This window comes from Hyla sarda, chromosome 11 (assembly GCF_029499605.1).
Source record: "Hyla sarda isolate aHylSar1 chromosome 11, aHylSar1.hap1, whole genome shotgun sequence".
Lineage (NCBI taxonomy): Eukaryota > Metazoa > Chordata > Amphibia > Anura > Hylidae > Hyla > Hyla sarda.
Genome location: NC_079199.1, coordinates 27690395 through 27706397, shown reverse-complemented (window position 1 = coordinate 27706397; position 16003 = coordinate 27690395).

Sequence of the window (16003 nt, the reverse complement as noted above, 5' to 3'; positions counted from 1 at the left end):
TATAAGTAAGTCCACCCCTCACATTATATACAGTATCTCCCATAAGTGAGTCCACCCCTCACATTATATATATAGTATCTCCCATAAGTGAGTCCACCCCTCACATTATATACAGTATATCCCATAATTGAGTCCACCCCTCACAATATATACACAGTATATCCTATAAGTAAGTCTACCCCAAACATTATATATATACAGTATCTCCCATAAGTGAGTCCACCCCTCACATTATATATACAGTATATCCCATAAGTGAGTCCACCCCTCACATTATATATACAGTATATCCCATAAGTGAGTCTACCCCTCACATTATATATACAGTATCTCCCATAAGTGAGTCCACCCCTCACATTATATACAGTATATCCCATAAGAGAGTCCACCCCTCATATTATATACAGTATCTCCCATAAGTGAGTCCACTCCTCACATTATATATACAGTATATCCCATAAGTGAGTCCACCCCTCACATTATATATACAGTATCTCCCATAAGTGAGTCCACCCCTCACATTATATATACAGTATATCCCATAAGAGAGTCCACCCCTCACATTATATACAGTATCTCCCATAAGTGAGTCCACCCCTCACATTATATATAGTATCTCCCATAAGTGACTCCACCCCTCACATTATATATACAGTATCTCCCATAAGTGAGTCCACCCCTCACATTATATATACAGTATCTCCCATAAGTGAGTCCACCCCTCACATTATATACAGGATCTCCCATAAGTGACTCCACCCCTCACATTATATATACAGTATCTCCCATAAGAGAGTCCACCCCTCACATTATATACAGTATCTCCCATAAGTGACTCCACCCCTCACATTATATATACAGTATATCCCATAAGTGAGTCCACTCCTCACATTATATATACAGTATCTCCCATAAGATAGTCCACCCCTCACATTATATACAGTATCTCCCATAAGTGAGTCCACCCCTCACGTTATACAGTGGTCCCTCAACATATAATATTAATTGGTTCCAGGAGAACCATCATATGTTGAAACCATCATATGTCGAGTACATATGTCTATGTAAAAATGGTAATTGGTTCTGGGGCCTTGGAACCATTGTATGTTGAATACATCTCTCTATGCGAAACTGCTAATTGGTTCTGGGATGACCATTGTATGTGGAGTGGAGTTCACCCCTCACATTATATACAGTATCTCCCATAAGTGACTCCACCCCTCACATTATATACAGTATATCCCATAAGTGACTCCACCCCTCACATTATATACAGTATCTCCCATAAGTGAGTCCACCCCTCACATTATATATACAGTATCTCCCATAAGTGAGTCCACCCCTCACATTATATACAGTATCTCCCATAAGTGAGTCCACCCCTCACATTACATACAATATCTCCCATAAGTGAGTCCACCCCTCACATTATATATACAGTATCTCCCATAAGTGAGTCCACCCCTCACATTATATATATACAGTATCTTCCATAAGTGAGTCCACTCCTCACGTTACATATACAGTATCTCCCATAAGTGAGTCCACCCCTCACAATATATACAGTATCTCCCATAAGTGAGTCCACCCCTCACATTATATATACAGTATATACCATAAGTGACTCCACCCCTCACATTATATATACAGTATATCCCATAAGTGAGTCCATTCCTCACATTATATATACAGTATATCCCATAAGAGACTCCACCCCTCACATTATATATACAGTATCTCCCATAAGTGAGTCCACTCCTCACATTATATACAGTATCTCCCATAAGTGAGTCCACCCCTCACATTATATATACAGTATCTCCCATAAGTGAGTCCATCCCTCACATTATATATACAGTATATCCCATAAGTGAGTCCACCCCTCACATTATATATACAGTATCTCCCATAAGTGACTCCACCCCTCACATTATATACAGTATCTCCCATAAGTGAGTCCACCCCTCACATTATATACAGTATATCCCATAAGTGATTCCACCCCTCATGTTATATATACAGTATCTCCCATAAGTGACTCCACCCCTCACATTATATACAGTATATCCCATAAGTGATTCCACCCCTCATGTTATATATACAGTATCTCCCATAAGTGAGTCCACCCCTCACATTATATAAAGTATCTCCTATAAGTGAGTCCACCCCTCACATTATATATACAGTATATCCCATAAGTGACTCCACCCCTCACATTATATACAGTATCTACCATAAGTGAGTCCACCCCTCACATTATATATACAGTATATCCCATAAGTGACTCCACCCCTCACATTATATACAGTATCTCCCATAAGTGAGTCCACCCCTCACATTATATACAGTATATCCCATAAGTGATTCCACCCCTCATGTTATATATACAGTATCTCCCATAAGTGAGTCCACCCCTCACATTATATATACAGTATCTCCCATAAGTGAGTCCACCCCTCACATTATATATACAGTATCTCCCATAAGTGAGTCCACCCCTCACATTATATAAAGTATCTCCCATAAGTGAGTCCACCCCTTACATTATATAAAGTATCTCCTATAAGTGAGTCCACCCCTCACATTATATATACAGTATCTACCATAAGTGAGTCCACCCCTCACATTATATACAGTATATCCCATAAGTGATTCCACCCCTCATGTTATATATACAGTATCTCCCATAAGTGAGTCCACCCCTCACATTATATACAATATCTCCCATAAGTGAGTCCACTCCTCACATTATATACAGTATCTCCCATAAGTGACTCCACCCCTCACATTATATATACAGTATCTCCCATAAGTGAGTCCACCCCTCACATTATATATACAGTATCTCCCATAAGTGAGTCCACCCCTCACATTATATATACAGTATCTCCCATAAGTGAGTCCACCCCTCACATTATATACAGTATATCCCATAAGTGAGTCCACCCCTCTCATTATATATACAGTATCTCCCATAAGTGAGTCCACCCCTCACCTTATATATACAGTATCTACCATAAGTGAGTCCACCCCTCACATTATATATACAGTATCTCCCATAAGTGAGTCCACCCCTCACATTATATACAGTATCTCCCATAAGTGAGTCCACCCCTCACATTATATATACAGTATCTCCCATAAGTGAGTCCACCCCTCACATTATATAAAGTATCTCCTATAAGTGAGTCCACCCCTCACATTATATACAGTATCTCCCATAAGTGAGTCCACCCCTCACATTATATACAGTATATCCCATAAGTGAGTCCACCCCTCACATTATATATACAGTATCTCCCATAAGTGAGTCCACCCCTCACATTATATATACAGTATCTCCCATAAGTGAGTCCACCCCTCACATTATATACAGTATCTCCCATAAGTGACTCCACCCCTCACATTATATATACAGTATCTCCCATAAGTGAGTCCACCCCTCACATTATATATACAGTATCTCCCATAAGTGAGTCCACCCCTCACATTATATATACAGTATCTCCCATAAGTGAGTCCACCCCTTACATTATATACAGTATATCCCATAAGTGAGTTCTCTCCTCACATTATATATACAGTATCTCCCATAAGTGAGTCCACCCCTCACAATATATACAGTATCCCCCATAAGTGAGTCCACCCCTCACATTATATATACAGTATATCCCATAAGTGAGTCCACCCCTCACATTATATACAGTATCTCCTATAAGTGAGTCCACCCCTCACATTATATACAGTATCTCCCATAAGTGAGTCCACCCCTCACATTATATACAGTATCCCCCATAAGTGACTCCACCCCTCACATTATATACAGTATCTCCCATAAGTGAGTCCACCCCTCACATTATATACAGTATCTCCCATAAGTGAGTCCACCCCTCACATTATATATACAGTATCTCCCATAAGTGAGTCCATCCCTCACATTATATATACAGTATATCCCATAAGTGAGTCCACCCCTCACATTATATATACAGTATCTCCCATAAGTGAGTCCACCCCTCACATTATATATACAGTATCTCCCATAAGTGAGTCCACCCCTCACATTATATATACAGTATCTCCCATAAGTGACTCCACCCCTCACATTATATATACAGTATCTCCCATAAGTGAGTCCACCCCTCACATTATATATACAGTATCTCCCATAAGTGACTCCACCCCTCACATTATATACAGTATATCCCATAAGTGAGTCCACCCCTCACATTATATATACAGTATATCCCATAAGTGAGTCCACCCCTCACATTATATATACAGTATCTCCTATAAGTGAGTCCACCCCTCACATTATATACAGTATATCCCATAAGTGAGTCCATCCCTCACATTATATACAATATCTCCCATAAGTGAGTCCACCCCTCACATTTTATATACAGTATCTCCCATAAGTGAGTCCACCCCTCACATTATATACAGTATCTACCATAAGTGAGTCCACCCCTCACATTATATACAGTATATCCCATAAGTGATTCCACCCCTCATGTTATATATACAGTATCTCCCATAAGTGAGTCCACCCCTCACATTATATACAGTATATCCCATAAGAGAGTCCACCCCTCACATTATATACAGTATCTCCCATAAGTGAGTCCACCCCTCACATTATATAAAGTATCTCCTATAAGTGAGTCCACCCCTCACATTATATATACAGTATATCCCATAAGTGAGTCCACCCCTCACATTATATATACAGTATCTCCCATAAGTGAGTCCACCCCTCACATTATATATACAGTATCTCCCATAAGTGAGTCCACCCCTCACATTATATATACAGTATCTCCCATAAGTGAGTCCACCCCTCACATTATATACAATATCTCCCATAAGTGAGTCCACCCCTCACATTATATATACAGTATCTCCCATAAGTGAGTCCACCCCTCACCTTATATATACAGTATCTACCATAAGTGAGTCCACCCCTCACATTATATACAGTATCTCCCATAAGTGAGTCCACCCCTCACATTATATACAGTATATCCCATAAGTGAGTCCACCCCTCACAATATATACAGTATCTCCCATAAGTGAGTCCACCCCTTACATTATATACAGTATCTCCCATAAGTGAGTCCACCCCTCACATTATATACAGTATCTCCCATAAGTGAGTCCACCCCTCACAATATATACAGTATCTCCCATAAGTGAGTCCACCCCTCACATTATATACAGTATCTCCCATAAGTGAGTCCACCCCTCACATTATATACAGTATATCCCATAAGTGAGTCCACCCCTCACAATATATACAGTATCTCCCATAAGTGAGTCCACCCCTCACATTATATACAGTATATCCCATAAGTGAGTCCACCCCTCACAATATATACAGTATCTCCCATAAGTGAGTCCACCCCTCACATTATATACAGTATATCCCATAAGTGACTCCACCCCTCACATTATATACAGTATATCCCATAAGTGACTCCACCCCTCACAATATATACAGTATCTCCCATAAGTGAGTCCACCCCTCACATTATATAAAGTATCTCCTATAAGTGAGTCCACCCCTCACATTATATATACAGTATATCCCATAAGTGAGTCCACCCCTCACATTATATATACAGTATCTCTCATGGTACATGCAACCCTCACATTATATATACAGCATCTCCCATAAGTATATGCAACCCTCACATTATATATACAGTATCTCCCATAAGTGAGTCCACCCCTCACATTATATATACAGTATCTCCCATAAGTGAGTCCACCCCTCACATTATATATACAGTATCTCCCATAAGTGAGTCCACCCCTCACATTAAATATACAGTATCTCCCATAAGTGAGTCCACCCCTCACATTATATACAATATCTCCCATAAGTGAGTCCACCCCTCACATTATATATACAGTATCTCCCATAAGTGAGTCCACCCCTCACCTTATATATACAGTATCTACCATAAGTGAGTCCACCCCTCACATTATATACAGTATCTCCCATAAGTGAGTCCACCCCTCACATTATATACAGTATATCCCATAAGTGAGTCCACCCCTCACAATATATACAGTATCTCCCATAAGTGAGTCCACCCCTCACATTATATACAGTATATCCCATAAGTGAGTCCACTCCTCACATTATATATACAGTATCTCCCATAAGTGAGTCCACCCCTCACATTATATAAAGTATCTCCCATAAGTGAGTCCACCCCTTACATTATATACAGTATATCCCATAAGTGAGTCCACCCCTCACCTTATATATACAGTATCTACCATAAGTGAGTCCACCACTCAAATTATATACAGTATCTCCCATAAGTGAGTCCATCCCTCACATTATATATACAGTATCTCCCATAAGTGAGTCCACCCCTCACATTATATATATACAGTATCTACCATAAGTGAGTCCACCACTCAAATTATATACAGTATCTCCCATAAGTGAGTCCACCCCTCACATTATATATACAGTATCTCCCATAAGTGTGTCCACCCCTCACCTTATATATACAGTATCTACCATAAGTGAGTCCACCCCTCACATTATATATACAGTATCTCCCATAAGTGAGTCCACCCCTCACATTATATATACAGTATATCCCATAAGTGAGTCCACCACTCAAATTATATACAGTATCTCCCATAAGTGAGTCCACCCTTCACATTATATATACAGTATCTCCCATAACAGAGTCCACCCCTCACATTATATAAAGTATCTCCTATAAGTGAGTCCACCCCTAACATTATATATACAGTATCTCCCATAAGTGACTCCACCCCTCACATTATATACAATATCTCCCATAAGTGAGTCCACCCCTCACCTTATATATACAGTATCTACCATAAGTGAGTCCACCGCTCAAATTATATACAGTATCTCCCATAAGTGAGTCCACCCCTCACATTATATATACAGTATATCCCATAAGTGAGTCCACCCCTCACATTATATATACAGTATATCCCATAAGTGAGTCCACCCCTCGCAGTAGTGAGTGCACAGCCTGTATAACAGTTTTTATTTTTCTGTCTCCTCAAAATAACTCAACACACAACCATTAATGTCTACACCTTGGCAACTAAAGTGAGAACACCCTGGAAATGTCAAAATTGGGCCCAATTAGCCATTTCCCTCCCCGGTGTCATGTGACTCATTAGTGTTACAAAATCTCCAGTGTGAATGGGGAGCAGGTGTATTACATTTGGTGTTATTGCTCTCACACTTTCTCTAATACTGGTCACTGGAAATTCACTATGGCACCTCATATCAAAGAACTCTCTGAGGATCTGAAAAAAAGAATTGGTGAACTCCATGCATAAGAGGCTTAAAGGGGTAATCCTTTAATACCTATTTTCTTTCAAAGACTGCTCTCTGTCTGTCTCCAGGTTAGGTGTGGTATTACAACTTGGCTCCATTCACTTCAATGGAACTGAGCTGCAAAACCACACCCAACCCGGAGACAGACAGGGAGCGGTCTTTGAAAGAAATTATTTCTTTTTTTTCGATTCCTGGATAACCCCTTTAATAAGGCAGTGCTGGAAAATAATTGTGGCCACTCAAAATATTGACACTTTGGGGTGTCCTCACATTTGTTGCCAAGGTTTAGACATTAATAGCTTTGTGTTGAGCTATTTTGAGGGAGCACAACATTAAACTCTGTTAGGGTGGGTTTACACCACGATTTTACTATACGGTTTCGTCATTCGATTTCATAAAAAAAAAACGTATGCAACCATACAGAAAACCACGCCCATAGACTTCCCATTCAAAACCGTATGCACCAAAATGTATACAGTTGTCTCCGTTTTTCAAACCATACGTTTTTTTTACTTTTTTTTTTCGGACAGAAAACCGTGGGCTACCACAGTTTTTGGTCCGGGTGAAAAACTGTATTAAAACCGTATATGTTTTTTTTTAACATGGGAGTCATTGGGAACCGTACAGAACCATACGTGAATACGGTTCCATCCAGTTTTCACCATACGGCTTTTGACTTTGCTCAGTTTTTTTTCTTGGAATTTCAATCAAACAAGTAAAACTTTATTCATAATGGAGTGAAAAGTTAAAAATTTATTTTTTTCCTTAAAAAACGGATGCAACCGGACATCATTTTGCAAACCGTATACGGTTTTTAACCGTACACAGATAAAAATTTATACACACGTTTTGATACAGTTTAGTCAGGTTTTGAGGAATCCGTTTTTTTTAAATCTAAATCCTGATCCAAAACTGTATTGCAAAAACGTGGTGTGAACCGACCCTTATACAGGCTGTGCATCCACTACTTTATATTGCAGCAGAGTGTCATTTCTTCAGTGTTGTCACATGGAAATATAGAATAAAATATTTACAGATATGTGAGGGTGTAATCATTTATAGGACGTACTGTATAGTATTGTCAAAATGTTAAGGATTTTTTTTTCCAACATTTTATTTTTGTCTTGTGAATTGTTATTCCCCCCATTGAGCAAAGTAGAGTTGCACAAAAAGTATGCGACCTTTTAAAAGGCCACTTATAATAACGGTGTCTAAAAACTCACTACACTAAAACCACACCTCCTTCATACTAACCATGAACTCTTTTTTAGGTCCACAAAAAGATTAAAAACATGGAAAAATTAGACATGCAAAAATGTGTAACTTTTTCTAATGCCAGAGTACGTATGTTTTTATTTTACATGTCCCAAAAAAGTATCACCATGCATGTGTTTTTAAGAGCAACATTTCAGGCTTTTAAGGTTTATCTATTTACCCTCTCTAAGCTTATGCTGGAGTGCCGCTTTAAAGGTTGTCACGAGAACATCACAAATCAAGGGGAATGGTGGAAACAGTACACAGATCAGTTGCACACTCACTATTGAGTGCTGACTAAAGTGGTTGTGCAGCATTTTAATAATTTTTTTTTAAAAGTTTCTAGGCTGCAGTTCTGATGGTGCTTGGTCCCCACTGCTTACCCCTTCTTTGTCCCCATCTCGATACAAGAAAATTCCCATTCAGCCAATCACCGGCTGCAGTGATGACCCAACTTAGCCACTGGATGGGCTAAGCAACGCATTGTGTCAAGATGGGGACCAGAAAGTGGCGAGCAACAGGGACCGCACTGCTTCAGGATGGCAGCAGTGGGGGACTTTAAAGGGGGCTATCAAAGGATAGGGGATAAGATGTCTGATCGCGGGGGTCCCACCAAGGGGGATCCCCGCAATCACCCTGTTGCACCAGGCATTCGTTTAGAGCATTGGGTGCAGCGCCAAAGGCTTGCGACGTCACGGCCGTGCCCTGCTCGTGATGTCTTGACCATGCCCCCTCAATGCAAGTCTATGGGAGGGGGCCTGACTGCCGTCACGCCCCCTCCCATAGACTTGCATTGAGGGGGAATGGCCGGGACATCACGATCAGGGAATGACCGTGACATCACGAGCCTCCGCCCCGCCAGTCATCTGGCACGAAGCGAAGTTCGCTCTGTGGCACTGGATGTCTGGGGTGCCGCAGACAAGATTGTAGGGGTCCCCCGCGATCAGACATCTTTTCCCCTATCCTATGGATAGGGGATAAGATGTCTAAGGGCAGAGTAGCCCTTTAAGTGATTTTTATCCCATGCTGGCCACTTAAAATAACCTTTATCATCTGAACAGAAATACCTCTTGACCAGCCATCATACTTACTTGGGAGCAAAATTTAAACCTTAATCTCTCACACTCAGAGGTTCACTATATTCTTGGTAATGCACATGGCTACTTTGGATGCAACAATCTTACTATAAACTCCCCACAAGATTGTACAAATCCCCAAAATGGCTCTACAGCTACAAACTATTTCCCTCTAACTTGTGCTGAAGTTGCAACACTAACATTGGCTGCATCACCCATCTCTGGTGGTCCTGTCCATCCTTGTACCATTTTGGAAGCAGGTCCAACAGGTGATACATTGGCCTATCTCGCCTTCCTTTACTGTTTCTATAGACATAGTTACACTAGGTAGGCCTGCCAGCATCTTCATGGCCTCTATAACTAATCTTGAGATGCATTTGATCATCTCTGCCAAGGCATTCATTCCCTTCAAATGGAAGCAGGCAGGATGCTCACCCCATCTGTGTCTAAGTGGTGGAGGAAGGTCAACCAAATTTTCAAAGAATTGATCAATTATTAGGCAGAAGACATGAAAGATTCTTAAAGATTTGATCTCCATGAAGGAATTCACAGTATTATGTAGCTAAGGTAACCCCCACGCCCTTCTATTAACCCCCCATAACATTGCCAGTTTAGTTTAGTTGGGTTGGACCATCACTGAAGAAGTTCTATTGGTTTGATTTTGAGAAAATAAAGCTTTAGAAATGTCAAGAACACTTACAAACAAAACTATGGATTAAGTGATTTTTCAGCTGGATTTCTGCTACAATTTAGTTTTATCATTACTAATAATTAAAGTAGAATTTTTATTATAAACTATATGGTTTGTACTAATATTTGTAACTTCTTAAAAGGGATATACAGTTGTAGGGCTTAAAGAGAACTTGTAACTACCATTTTGGCACTACAACTGCTATGCCAATCTATCTTTATTGTTTTTTTTATAAATGTGCCCCATACCTTTGAAATTCTTGTCCAAAAATTGGACATGCTGCACGTGCATGGTTAGTGTTTTTTGCATTGTTTTTCTCTTCTTTATTGGTAGTCTCAGAGGAATCATGTGGAATGTTGTGCCGGCACTTGGATGCATAGCTATCTGGGTCATGTGCAATAGGCCGATGTACACTCTAGCACGGAGTATGCTCAGGAGTTAGTGATCCGGAGAGTGGCTTTGCCAATCATCTAGACGGAAGTGGCGTTTCTTCCCAGACTTCTCCTATGCCTCTAATACCCAGAGGTGAGTTAAAAGTTTTATTGCTTTTATAAAGATATAGGGCAGGTTTTTAAAATACTGGCAAAATAGGTGTGACAGGTTGGCTTTAAAAAAATCATTCTATCTTTCTTCAGTAGATTTATAGGGGTTATCCAGGAATTTAAAAACAGAGCAAATTTCTTTCAAAAACAGCTCCCTGTCTGTCTCCAGGTTGGGTGTGATATTACAATTTGGATCCATTCACTTCAATGGAACTGAGCTGCAGAACCCCACCCAACCTGGAGACAGACAGGGAGTAGTTTTTGAAAGAAACTGGCTCTGCGTTTCAATTCCTGGATAACCACTTTGAAGTGTACCTTTCAGAAGATAAAATAAAATGTTCCAGGTTTATTTTATAACTGGTGCTGATCCTGTCTATGTGCTTCATCCTTTTATGGCTACTATATCCCTTGTTTATATTGCTCACGCTGCAATCAGTTCACTGAGGAGGAGAGGTGATCCTTTTGGCAGGCATGACAGTTGCTCTCACTTCTCATGTGGGAACTTCTTCCCTTACTCCTCAGAGCTGACAACTGGCTGCTCCATGCACTGAGGCTCTGTGACATGTCCCTGGCTCACATTGCAGGCTGATTTATAGCGTGTACAGAGCCCTCATTATCCTGCCCTCGCTTCCTGTATTTTGTCTCGGTACAGAGACACACAGGCAATAGCTGTAGGGAAAAGCAGTGGAGGGACCCCTTGTGGTAAGAAGTATAGAAATTTTTTTTAACCCAAAATATAAACTTTTTTAACCAATGTATATTAAAAATTAACATAATGTTATTATCTAATTAATATAAAATGCTTTTGCAAATGACAGTGCCCATTTAAATTGTGATCAGTGACTGTAGTCTATTAGAGTTTGAGGTAGTCTTGAACACACCTCCTGTCTCTTGAGAGATGCTTCTCCCCAATGCCTCAGCCTGAATATTGTTTGATGAAATCATGTGTTTCAAAGCGTGGACATCTCCGATATGTTTGGTTTAATTTACTTAAGTGTCGATCAGAATAAAAACAATATTATGTTCATGTCAAGGCCTGTATGATTTTCACATGTGTAGGGCTCACACTGTCATATGGCTTTCCATCACATTTAACAGCAAGAACAGCACAGAATGCAATACTATATTGCTGTGAAAATAAGGGAAAACACAAAGGATCCCCGGTGGACCACATCATCAATGAATACGGTCTATAGGGCACTAACTGGACCCATTGTAATGAAGCCATAATGCCAAGGTGAGCATAGTCTTTGGCTATGCGGCACAACGTGACAATTGTACTATTTAGAAAAACAACTTATTACAAATATTTTGACAGCTGCAAATTTTGTAAGACTTGCAAGGTCTTTTGCAACTTCCCCCATCTGGAAAAGTTAAAGTCACATTGCAATAGTGATTTCACCATGATTTACACAAATGACAGTCACAATGTACCCTCCCCCCTCCCCCCTTAATATTTTGCATAATTATTTGTTGTCAGTGACTTTCTTCCAATAATATCCAAGGTGTTTAGCATTGATTATATTGTGTTTTAAAGTAATAAACCTTCATTTGTTTTTCTATAAAGTAAGATTTGTTACATTCTTCATTAATAAAAATACATGTCCATTACAATGTAATGCCATTTTCTGCTACAAATAGGAAAAGTAACATAACAATCTGTAAGGTCTGTAAATACAAAGGAATACTTATCTAGTGGAATTAAAGGGGTATTCTAGCACTAGCATAAAAAAATAACATGGTGCTGAGCCCTAGCAAAAATATCCATACTTACCTATCCGCTTTTTTCCACAGCTCTTGTTTGTTTCAGTCTGGTCCCCCAATCGCGTACCTTCTTTCTGCTTCCAAGATGAGTGCTCATTAAAGCCATTCACTGGCCATAGCGGAGTCTCATCTTGGCCTATGATTGGCCGAGCAGGCAGGTCCTCCACTGAGCTCTCATCTCGGAAACAGGATGAAGACAGAAGATTTGGGGAATGGGAATGGCAAACAGGAGCTGCAGTGGACCAGGGATAGGTCAGTATTGCTTTTTGTTTTATTTTTTTCTGGGGCCCAGCACCTTAATTTATATGCTAATGCCGGAATACCTCTTAAACTAATTTGTTCCTGTAGAGCAACTTCATTTGATTATGAGGTATAGTCTCCCGTGAAAAAGAGGCTCCTGCTTTTGTTTCAATAATGGGACAGATTGGTACATATAAGAAAAGATTGCATCAAAATCATTGAATAAACCATGTTAAAGGGAATAAATAAAGTCTTCTCCCAATCTGACACAGTGTTAGGAGCCAGAGTTTCTGAACCACAGAGAACGCGTTCCTTTTTTAGATAAAGTCGTTCTCCAGTGGCAGATCTTATTTAAGCTTTTTAGATCAATCTGTGTCAATATTGCTCATGACTACATTGTGGCACTAAATATAGAGTATGGATGTAAACAAAATGTCAGCCGTCAGTATAACCTGTTCTTTAGTGTCATGGGATTCTCTTCTTTCAGAAATATAATTAAACATTCATGAGATCCTCTTCATTAAGACATATCTGATGTTATGCTTCCTACAGAATATTCACAATCGGTGGGCAATGCATCACTCACAAATAACTGCAAGAAACAGTACTGGGATACATAGGAACCAAATGGAGTATAGTATGAAACCAAACAGTAAGGTAGGAAATAGTATAGGACATCGTCTGTCATTGCTATGGCATCCAGCGCTGTTCCATGCTGTTAGATGTGATCCATTCCCCGAACCACGGCATATCTTCTGTGTTGTGCAGTTGTTCTGCATGACGTTTCATTGTAGTCACCCCTCTCAAATACTGCAGTCTATCTGACGGTGGGCTCAGACTTAGCAGCCAAATTACTTAATTTACCAATTTTTAATGCTTTTACACTGTTTATTTTTGTTTTCAAGTAGAAAAATATTTCTCATACATTCAAAGTGGTACACAAAAGAAAATGAGTGGGATAACGTTTTTTTCTGTTTTTCTTCATTTTTTTCGCTCGTATTTTCCGATAGCACCATATCGATACATTCTTAACGTAAACATCCTGAGCACTTTCTTAGAAAGCGAGACCAGAATATATTCATTTTCATATATTTTAAATATATATAAATATATAAAGAGAGAGAAAGAAAAGAAAAAAAAAAAAGAGAATTTGGTGACTCTGTGTTAGCCACTGGGATGGGATGAAGTATTTTAGAGTACACTGAGGAGAGTTGGGCATGGCAGGATTTAATAACTGTGTTCACAGATGTAATGATAGACAGGTTTGTGGGAAGAGCAAAAAAAGGGTCTGTAACGCTTCCATTATGATGAATCCATGCAACATAAGGTTTTCGTACACCCCTGTGACACTGAATGGGTTACTGTATTATTCATGAAAAGGGCCACCGGAACTCACCTCATTTCTCCAGAGATACATCATATGATTGAGGTAGGTTCCTCTGACCCTAAGAACCTTTGAGGAAACAAAATAAAGTAAAAAAAGACAAAATGTGTATGTGTTGACATTAAAATATGAGTTTAGCTCCCCCATGAATAGTGAATGAATGGAACATTCTAAGAACTACATTTGACAGGGGGGTGGCATGGATCAAATCTGCGGATTTCGTGTACAGCTCTTTGTATTGTTGCCCTGATTTTTTATTGGAGGTTTGAGCTAGTCTTACCAACGGTGATCAGGAGGGCTCCAGAATGCATTAATCTCTGAAAGACAAATTAGTGAAAGGAAGAGCGAGGGGGTGGAAAGGTAGGTGCCAAGTGGAGTGAAATGGGAACTAAGGGGAAGTGTAGACTCGAAGACCATTCTACGACACCTTCACAATGGTGATCATTAACATTTCGGTGTGATGAACCTAAACCTCTCATGTGTGCAAAACCCGTCATTTATAATTCATGCGGCTCTTGATTCTTAAGCCAATTCCATATAACATCTGCAGTTATATCGTAATACCTTTTCTTTACAATTACTATTTCCTGATGGCAGGAGACTGTCCTGCTCAACATTGAGGTAGCAATAGAACCTTATTATCATCCTTATATAGGGACAATTCACAGTGTTGGAGTTGCCACACATTTTAAGACCTAAATGGCCTTACTAAAGATGAACACATATGGAATCTAAATCGAAGGTTGAAGCTTTCAGTTATGGTATAAATACATGTTGTGTTTTTTTTTCCTCTTAATGATTCCATCAGAAGATGTGTGACATGACACACCATTGGGACTGGTTTAGGAAATGCCACTCGGTACTAAAAAAAAAAAAAAAAAAATTGACTTGCTTAGGCATGTCATATCTGTTTTTACTCATCTGAGCATTTGCCAACTGGAACAAGGAGTACATGAATTAATAAATACACGAGCTCCACCTTATCTGCCATTAATATCTAAGACACTAGTCAAGGGGGACATGGAAAATAATTTGTGTGTGGTATTATTTAGCCGTCTTATCAGAAGACTTTGTCTATATTTAATTTTTTTGACAACAACATGAGATACATATGTCATGGATCTATCATGGTGACAAATAATTTTGGTTGTCTGGTATCTTATAGTATGTACCCGGCAGCTCTGCTAGCTTTACAGAAATGAGAATTTCAGCCCTGAAACAGTTAAGTATTGGGAAAAGAGTGTACAACAGAGCACCCATTCAATCACAGCAAAGTAAATGAAATATTGATTGAAAGTGTCCCTGAAAAGAGAAAGCCATTAAGGAGGCACGGGAGTCGAGGCGTTCTTCATCCTTTCAGCTCCATCCCCCTATCTTCAACAAAGCATGAAAATTAAGTGCATTATTCCCAGGAGTTAGGTCTTTGTCCCTGAGCAGATACTGCTGGTGAGGACAGAGATAATGCTTCTGGAAGCGGAACCCCTTGAGTCAGCTTGAGCTGACCTCCATGCAATTGTGACAGCATTGCCTATGCAAGAGAATTGTTGAGATTATATCCAACAAAGCAAGCAAGACTCCAGTATCCCCTCATAACCTCGAAAGCCCACATGGATGCACATATATATTATTGGCTTGAATGTTTATTTTAGATGAATCATCTATTTATGGCCATACCCAAGCACATGAGTCCCATCAATGTGCACCTAA